This window comes from Pundamilia nyererei, unplaced genomic scaffold (genome assembly GCF_000239375.1).
Source record: "Pundamilia nyererei isolate P.nyererei 1_Seehausen unplaced genomic scaffold, PunNye1.0 scaffold00357, whole genome shotgun sequence".
Lineage (NCBI taxonomy): Eukaryota > Metazoa > Chordata > Actinopteri > Cichliformes > Cichlidae > Pundamilia > Pundamilia nyererei.
Genome location: NW_005187758.1, coordinates 374,028 through 383,755, shown reverse-complemented (window position 1 = coordinate 383,755; position 9,728 = coordinate 374,028). Strand labels below are relative to the sequence as shown.

The 9,728-nt window shown below is 42.5% G+C and overlaps 1 protein-coding gene across 1 annotated transcript in view; it reads left to right on the top strand.

Moving 5' to 3' along the window:
• Window positions 1-2,997: 2,997 nt before the first annotated feature.
• LOC102206834 (sodium channel protein type 5 subunit alpha-like) overlaps window positions 2,998-9,728 on the top strand; it is a 261,018-nt gene continuing 254,287 nt past the window's right edge. The window contains exon 1 of the mRNA XM_013915747.1: window positions 2,998-3,573. The gene's annotated coding sequence lies outside the window, so the exon portion shown is untranslated. The remainder of the gene's footprint in view (window positions 3,574-9,728) is intronic.

The window sequence follows — 9,728 nt, the reverse complement described above, 5'->3', positions numbered from 1 at the left end:
ATCCTTTCACCCAAAGAGGGCGCTGTAGTTTAATATTTAGCCAAACAGGAGGCATCTCCTCACCTGTATTCACGTCACTGCAGTACAAAAAACAACAAGAACCCTGGTTCCTGGTTCCAATCAAACACAAACTGAAGCCTAAAAGTGAAAGAAACGACAGCAGGTCAGGCGTCTGGAGCTGTGGGAGTCAAACCTGTGACCTGCAGCCTTGGACTCCTGTGATTGGTCCTCTGCTCAGAGCTTTTTCTGTGTTTCTGAAACCAGTGAAATATAATCTGTAAAAGAAGTGAAAAGTTGTTCGCAGTGAGAACTGATCAGTGACGCTCGAGGACTTTTACAGAGAGTTAAGCGGAGATTCATTTTCCTGTCTGAAGAACTGCAAAAATGTGGCGTCTATAGTTCTGGTGTAAATGTAGAAAGGGTGCTGGATTCGTTTCTTGTCTCCTTCACCACAGTGTTATATTATATTAATATCACAGCTGCAGATGTTTACGGCCGACCTTATTTTAAATACTTCGTGCTCACTTTCATCTCTAGTGAAACATGATTAAATGTAAAATATGCGTGCAGCGCTACTGTCCTGTGAGGAGCACGCATCTCTTACTAACTGCTGTGATGACAGTAAGTGATAACACACACCAGGGGGAGACTGTGATACGCTTCACACTGTGGGCTTGCTGCTAACAGGCGGCATGCTGGGAAATAATGGATCCTGCTGAGAAGTGGACTCAAAGTTATCGGATTGGGGGAAAAAAATCGCAAATAAATAAATAAATGTTGGACTGTTATCATGAAGCGAGGATGTGACTCAATCATCTTCATTTTGCTGATTAAAGTTGATGTTTTTTGGAGTTTCTATTCATTTATCGTTATATTGTTTTTAGATTATTTATGTTTATTCTGTTGCTACAATTTTTTGTCTTTATTATTAATTTCTCTTTTTGCTTAAATGAAACATTTTTGTTGTTCTTTCTTTCCCCTGCTTTTACTGTTAGCAGAGATCAACTTCCAGAACATGTTTAAAAATATTATAAATTACATTGAAAACATTAAGTTGTGTTCTTTGGTTGTTACTGTTGTAAAATATTTAGTTTCAATCTACTTTTCAAAATCCCTCAGTGATAGTTTTACTGCTTAGTTTTTATAATGTCAGTGGTTTTGTGCAGGGAAACGTTTTGGATGTTTAGAGCAGATATTACAAGTATAAAATTATGAACAACAGTCTCCTCAGGCCAGTTGTGCTGACAAACTTAACCTTAACGTTAGTTTTATAAGGACAATACTGAGTTCTTGTTGTTAGTTTTACTTTGCTGTAATAACCTTGTTGGATCATTGAATGAAACAGCTACATGCAGCCATGATTTTATGATCTCGCTTCAATCTCTCACAGCAGACAAGGAAAAACCTACAATCCAAATCCAATCCAACTCGTGCATTCTGGGCAGTGTAGTCACACATGTGTGTTTGAAACGGTCGTGTTTAACTTTAAATCCTTGATTTTAGTGTGTTGTGATCATGCTTTAGAGATGCTGTCTTTAGAGTTCGAGTCTTGTGGGTGTGTGATGTGTTTCCTTGTGTTTGTGTGGCTGAGAGCAGCTTTACAGTGAATCCACACAGGAATACGCGAGCAGTGATGAGCTGACCAGTGACTGTGGATTATTAACGCAATTCAGCGACTTGTGTATAATAAGAATTAGAGACGCTGAAATAAACTTTGCTTAACTTCACAGTGAGTGATTGAGAAGATAACAGTTGGACTGAAGGATACTGCTGATTGAGACAGGACTTTGCAGCAAATACATTAAAGGGACAGCCAACATCAATGCGAGCTACCACCTCCAAATCTAAGGCCAAAGTTCTCAGTCAAAAAACAGTGGAGTGCCCAGTCCAGGTTGGGAAGGAGTTAAATCTTTTTGTGAGTGAAGGAAAGAGCTGGAGATTTTCAGGTGGACTGGTGTGACATAGACAATAATGAGGGCGCTGTAACGCTGTGGTGATGAGAGAGCTGTGTGACAGTGATACTGTGGAATTATGGATCGATCTATGTTCCTATCCTCACCTTCCCAACGTGGAGATGGCAGGGGAGGAGGAGAGCTGGGCATCTCTGCCTAGGCCCAACCCCCCGTGACCCAGAACTGCAGGAATGGATCAATCGATGTCAATACACTGCAGTGACTGACAAGCTGTGATCATAATGCCAGGATTTACTAAATAAATGAGATAAAACCAGAGTTCCTGTAAATGATCCGGTGTATGGAGCACAAAAGCAGGCTCTCTCTCCTAACACAAAATGTAAACTCTATACTTGCAGGTTTGGCAGGTTTAACAGATCACCAGGACCGAGACTCCTGGGAAGTGTTGATGTTCAAGGTAGTCATTGTTGATAAATGTTGATAAAGTTGGTCTATGGGTCACAAGAAATGAAACATAAAGTGTGTAGGACTGAAACTATGTTTGGCTTTTTTATTTGGGCAGCACAGGCAGAATTCTATTTTATAAGGAAACATGTTTTTTTACTGTGCATAAGACAATGGAAGTCATGGACTCTGACTTCATGTTGTGAATGATTAATATAAATTTCTGTAAAGTGTGCGGTGTTTGGGGCACATGTATGTAAAAAAGTCTTTATCGTAATATTTTTTATTTCATTTTTTAGCATAAAGTATATTTAAGTTAGAATTACACAGCACACTTCTAGTGCTACACATCATGAACTGTCAGGTGTACAGAGGTCTGATAAACTGCATTAATACATCTTAGCCGTTACTCTCATGCGTGGACTTTCTGCGTGTCTCTGCTTACAAAAGTGCGCGTGCCCTCGGCCACCACAGAGCGAGACAAACGGGAATTGGGGCGTAACCTCGCGATAATCCACTCCCTCTCTATCTCCCCTTTCCCAACTCTCTCCCTCTCTCTCTCAGTGCTTGGGGGCAATCAAGCGGCGGGGATGATGGGAGTCCGGCCGGTCAGCCCTGCCAGCCTACCGACGCACCTAAACGCAGCCCAGCACTCCGCTGTGACGGTTCAACTTCTCTGTGTTCCTCCTCCCAGAATCTACCCAGAGAAACAGTAAAACCAGCAGCTGGAGCCCACGCGGGACTTTATTGGAAGCGCGCGCTCCTTTGCTTTTTAATGATCACACCTGAAAAGGATAAAATTCTTTTTCTGTTTTTAAAATCTGCTTTCGTGATTCGGACCAGGGCTCCTTTCAGGATTAAAGGGGAGCAGATGAAGAGCTAAAGCCGCTCCAGGAGAATTAAGAAGTTGGGGAGATGCTGGAGGAAGCGGAGCAGGCGGAGTGAGGGAGCCCGGTGCGCACTTTCTCCTCCCCGGCTGGACTGAAGCGCTACAGTCCGCTCCTCTTTGCGCTGCTGGAGGCGCGCGCAGGGGACACTTGCTCATTCATCTCAGCTACATCATCACTTTCCCTGGATTAACAAAACAAGCGAAGAAGAGCTCAGAGATTTCACTCCACGCACTCCGCGGAGTTTTCCTGTGTGGATGGGGTTCGAGCGGCGCGGCGGGGATGGTGTGAAATAAAGCAGCAGTTTTTTAAACGCAGGAGTTTCACATGTGAGTATCTCCTTTTCTTCTTAAAGCTCGGGGATGTTCCTGAACGATTGAACTCTGACCTTTCCCGCTGATCCTGGCGTTTCCAAACACCTGCGACACGCCGCGCGGCGCGCTCCTGATATCAGCCGTTTATTTGCCCCGTGAGCGCGTTCACGAAGCAACTTTAATCAGACCGGAGAGTGTTCGGGTGCGTTTGGAGGGCCCAACTCGTTAAAACGTCCCAGCCTCTTAATTTATTTACTCCCCTGCAAATAATGACCCACGCGCGCGTTCCTGGAGTTTAAAGGTAATTGAATTTCCCCACCTGCCTCAAAACTCCCGTTTGCACCCATTTCCACGCAAATTTGTTTTTTTTTTATGACGCAGGCGGAGGTCAGCCCCGAAAACTCGCAGTTTTCAGTAGATGTCAGAGCGCTTCACCCTCCTTCACTTCCCCTTCTGCTCCGCTGCTTTGAGCCACTTTCGCCCTCCAGAGACTCCGCTCCCCCTGTTCCTATGCAACCCCGCTCCTTCCCGGCCGTGCCGAGCCGAGCACACCCGTGCCACCACTTTCCATTAATTAAGCGGCTTTGTTTATGTGAGAGGAGGCTCATTTGGGGCCGTGCTGGTGGCTGCTGGTTGTCATATTTACGTCTTTGTGATATTCCAATAACACCGCTGAGACGCGAAGTGCGTCAGTCTGACCTTTCTGCCACTTTTTCCTCCAAGAATCTTTCTGTTGTGAAACGCAGAAAAGAATCCCGCAGATATGAGGACTTGTTAGAGGATGTACGTGTCTGGTACATGTATTTGATGTCCTCGATGGTCACACCGGACTTTCTTATATCGCTGTAATATTTAAATGGCATTGGAGGTGTGTGTTTGGCGCTGAGTAATGAGTTTACAGACGGAAATGGCGACAGAAGTGTTGTCTATTCATTTTATTTTAATGGAGCCGTTGATTTGCTACACGCTCATAGAGAGAAACACTGCTACAGTCAAAGTCATTTTCTGTCCCTACAGGTACAGTCACCATAAATGTCCCCTGCAGAGCTCATTATTAGTCCTCCGGGCCTGAAAAGGTGCGCAGTTGTATATTTGCACCGTTTATTCCAAGATTTTCAGGAGAGCGTTTTTGCTCAAAATTGCTGCTCAAATATTAACTTCAGTCTTCAATTTGTTTATTTGGGATTTTCTTTAATAATCTGACATGCCTCATTCGGTGTCTGTACAGAGGTTTGTAAGGTTGCCTCACAGTGAGAAAGTTCTGGGTTTGAGCCTTCGTGGGCGATTTGTTCTCTCTGTATCTCCATGTGAGAACTCAAAGGTGTTCTCCAGAGGTTTAGAGCAGCACTGGTTCTTCTAGATGTATTCTGACAAGTTCATCCTGTACCTGTCTTGCATATCAGAAAAGAAACAAGGTTTAAGTTTCTTTTCATCATTGCACTATGAGAAATTTGTTTTACAGCAACAATTCCCATTATAACAAGAAATACAACAGAAACTAATTACAGGAAATGGAAGAATTTCTACCAAGTAAGCAAAAAGAGCAAACGTGCTAGAGTAGAGACAGAAATACAAGCAAAGTCCTGTTTTCTATTAAGCATATTAATAACACTCAGAAGAAACGAGACATGGAGGGTTTCAGTCCTCCAAACAGCTGAGGGTAAAAACTCAAACTGTCCAGCAGTCGGTGGTTCAGACCAGCTCTGACTCTCTGTTCTTACAAATCCTTCAGTTTTAACTGCTTATTTATTAAAAGCTTTTATTGTTTATTTGGGGTGGGATTTCTCCATTCTCCCCACACAGCCAAACACAATCTGCTGATTCTCTCCTGGCTCTAAGGACTCAAAAACATGAAATCGGGTGCTTGTTACATGTACAAGATTCAAACTTGTAATTTGAACTAAATAATTTCATCTTTCTATGGTGAACGTAATTAAATCATGTAGCATCTGCATGAACTTCAGCAACTTAATTTGTTCTTGTTGAGATGACCTGATACAATCTAGTAAGAGCGGTTATTTGCTGCACTCACGCAATTCACAAGATCACATTAGATGTCAAACTGCAGGAAAATCGCTGGAGTTTTAAGAGGCAGACAGCTACACCCACACCACGTGTATGCTATCACTATTTATTGTGGTTTAACCTGTCAAGGACAAAAACGTACAGAGAAGTCTGCATCAAGCCTTGAAATCACAGCTTTCCTAGTTTTAAGCCTGGAGTGACAGCTTGGTGGTGTGATGGTTGGTGCTGGTGCCTCACAGCAAGAAGGGCCTGGGTTCAAATCCACAATCCAATCTAGAGTTATTGGTGATTCTAAACTACCCATGAATGCAAATGGTTGTCTGTCTCTATGAAATCATCAACCCCCACATTGGTTCATTAAGCAAGACTAGCAGTAATGGCCTTGATTAACAAAGTTGTTCAAACAACAAGATTTCATTGTGTTTTCCTGAAGTTTTTAACTTGTGCAGAATGAATGAAAACAAAATTCTGATTACATTAAACCACTAAATGCCAAACGTGTTGGTTTGACATGGTCAAAAATGGGTTATTATACTTGGTTAAATCACGTGGAAAAAGGTGACACGATTAAATTGTGTTCATCCAACAACAGATTTTTTTGAGTGAGTGCAGACATGAGAAAAAGTGTTGAGCTGTCAGACTAGAAATGACTGGGTCATAAATTAATGTGGACCTGGTTTTGCACCTTTTTAACCTCCTGACATCCACCTGGTCACCATAAACCCCCCCTGAGGGCAAGGTTAGGGTTAGGTTGCATTTTAGCCACATGCTACACATGCATAGTTTCAGAAACTGGAAACAGTGGTGTCAAATTCAGTTCCAGGTCCGGGTGGCAGAGAAAAGTGCAGGGCCGCATAATTCCGCTTAATAAATTGATTTCAAAATGTCTGCATAAGACGCAACATCCTCAACCGGCCCACAGGAAAAAAACAGCGAGCGATGAGCTGCGAAAGGAGCCGAACGATGGCTGTTTTGGAAGTTTGACTAATGACAGAAAAGTAAAAGATGGTAGTTTGTGCAGTTTGGCTGTAAGCTTTAGCTTTCTTTCTTTCAAGTTTTCAAAGTCTCTGAGTAATTGTGGTCGTGGTATTGACCATAATTGCAGCTATGATTTGTGCCCTGACTGAGCTGTTCTGCTTTCATAGAAGCTTTTTAGAGAAATGTTGGTAAACCAGTGCCTGAGAAACACTGATACAGCAAATGAAAATGCACCGATGGCTTTTTTGCGCTGCTGTGTGTGTGTGTGTGTGTGTGTGTGTGTGTTGCACTAACTGATCTACAGTCTCACACCTGCTTTGAGTTACCGTGGGAACCACTGTGGAAACCGCTGCATAAAGCTGACAAACAGATGCACCTTTAAAGATACAATAAATGTTTCTGACTTCTAGAAGCAGATTTGAAATCACCTCACGGTGCTGCTGAACACGTGCACCAGGTGTCGGTAACGGTTTAGTTTGCGCAAAGGTTCGAGGTTTTTTTTTTCTCCTGAAAGGAACAAACGCAGCAACATTTAGAGCTGCAGTGTGTTAATTCAATTCACAAACTTTGACCTTCCACCTTCTGGATGAATCCCTCTCCGTCACAAACACCACCTGGCTGACTCGGATTATAATTCGCAGGTCAGCGGCGTGCAGTGTGACTGTTGTCGCCTGGTGATAAAATCTCATATAACTCACCTGATAAAGACATGAATGGGTTTATCATCACATGATTTATGTGCAGATTCATAAAATTAAAGAAGTGAAGTTAGTTTTATAACGTGAAAGCATGAGAATCAACAGTTTTATCTAGTTAACAGGAAGCGAGTTTAAATTATTAAAAGAATTATTATAAATGATTTGTAATCAACCAATTAACCATTTAGCTTATAAGAAATAAAAAAGGCTAAAAATGTTGTTTCACTTCTTTTATTTTCTTCAACCACAAAGTTCAGAAACACAACTATATATTTGAGATATATTACTGCAGATACTTTCTCCACAATTTTCCATCAAAAAGTCTCAAATGGTGAACAGTAACAATATTTTTAATACTTTAATTGGATGAGTAAATAGATTAGAGCAGCAGTCCCCAACTTTTTTATGCGCCACGGACCGGTTTATGCCCACCAATATTTTCACGGCCTTTAAGGTGTCGCGGATAAATACAACAAAATAAAACTAGTACCGGTACCGATAAAAGAAGATTTATTCATAACACACGTGAAAAGACCCAGGAAAACCGAGTTAATGATAAAAACGATAACAAAATAACGCTGAAAACCGATAAAAACCCTGAAAACCAAACATTTCACACCTGAGCCTCAGCTCTCGCGGCCCGGTACCAAACGACTCACGGACCAGTCCGAGGCCCGGGGGTTGGGGACCGCTGGATTGGAAGAAAAATGGCAGGTAATTAGCCAGAGTGCTATTTTAACCTCACATCAGGTCTCCTCTCCACTCCACCCCCCACCTCTGCGATGTGTCCTTGAGCGGGACGGCAGATGAAAGACTTGCAGCCTAAACGTGTTAACAAAGAACCAGGACCAGCTTTTGGACCACATAAACTAAACTCCCCGGCAGCTTTATCTTAATGGATCTCATTCAGCTCCAGCTGTGTGCAAACAAACTTTTTTTGTGATAAACTGAAGCACCTTTACTCCATTCCTGAATTCATCCACCCATTCCCATCTGCATATCTAATTCAGGGTGTGATGGGGCGAGAGGCAGGGTACAGCTACGGTTAATTTAGCATCACTAACTAATCTAACATGCGTGTCTTGTGAGAGGAATCCAGAGTACCTGGAGAGAACCTACACAGGTACCGGGATATTATGTAAACTGCACACAGAACGGCCGCAGGCAGCAATCTCTCACTGCCACCTTCTAACCTCCCTGCATGGGTATGAAATAGTGCTGTTGTAGGTGTGAGGCTGGAGGTGCACAGGTGAGGTGTCTCTTGGTCGTTTGCTTCGGCTCTGCCGCTCTCAGCTTCAGATGTCCTGGTGTGTGCAGAGCTGCTTGGGCCTCTCAGTGCCTGGGGGAAGCTGCAGGCTTGCTGCTTCTGATACCTTATGGTCAAAAACACTGTTTCCTTTTTCATTTACATTAGACTTAAAACTCACGAGAATCTGCTGAAAAAGACAGGCAAGTCAAAGAAAATGAGAAGCTGCAAAGAAGAAGATTTGTTGGTGGAACAAACGCTGATGGAAGGTCAGAAAAGAATCCTCAGACTGAGAAGCTTCCGGTGGCACTGAAGATGCAGTTTCAGTGTCGCTTGGATTGCTTCAAAATATGTGAGAAAATAAATAAATAATCTGCAGTCCTGTGATCCCATTGCCTTCTGGATTCTGGATGGAGTGACGGTTACAGACAGAAGAGGCCATCAGGGGTTATTATACGCTTTACTGGAGCGTTAGGACGGCACCAGTTAGAGTGCTCGCAGAGAGTCTCTGGTCGTGATGTATTCAGCTCCACTCGCTTCTTCATCATGTTTTAGTTCCTGTTTACTGAACAGGATGTCTCAAAGCAACTGGCTTCTGAAGTCGATCCAGGAACGTCTGGGCACTAAGATTAATGAAGATATTTCTGTAAACGACGGCCGTTAGCTGAGAAAAAAATAAAATAAAATAAAATAAAAGCGGTGTAGCTTTTTTTTTTTTTTTTTGGAAAGAGCAGCAATATTAAAAAGAAATCTCAACACCTGACAGCCAAGAGTGTGAAACACTTGTTTGGGCTTCAGTGTGCAGAATGATGTGTGCAGCCGGTAAAGGAGTTTCAAACTAATCTGAAAGGCAAGCCTCTCGTAACGGGCAGTTTAGACCAGCATGAAGAGGAAACCTGTAATGTGCAAACATGAGAACAGACTGTCAGCGATACAGGGCAGGCCCTGCAGATAAAGTTTGAAGTGAAAATAAGAACCTTTATTTTTATAGCACTTATAAAAAAAATCAGTGTTTTACAAAAACTCACGTAACAGTTTCTAACAATGAATCATCGAACCGATATCAGTTTACAAAGGGTCGTACTTTATAAAATATGATGGATTATTTATAAAAATTAAAATGTAGAGGGATACTACAGGGAGTGCAGAATTATCAGGCAAATGAGTATTTTGTCCACATCATCCTCTTCATGCATGTTGTCTTACTCCAAGCTGTATAGGCT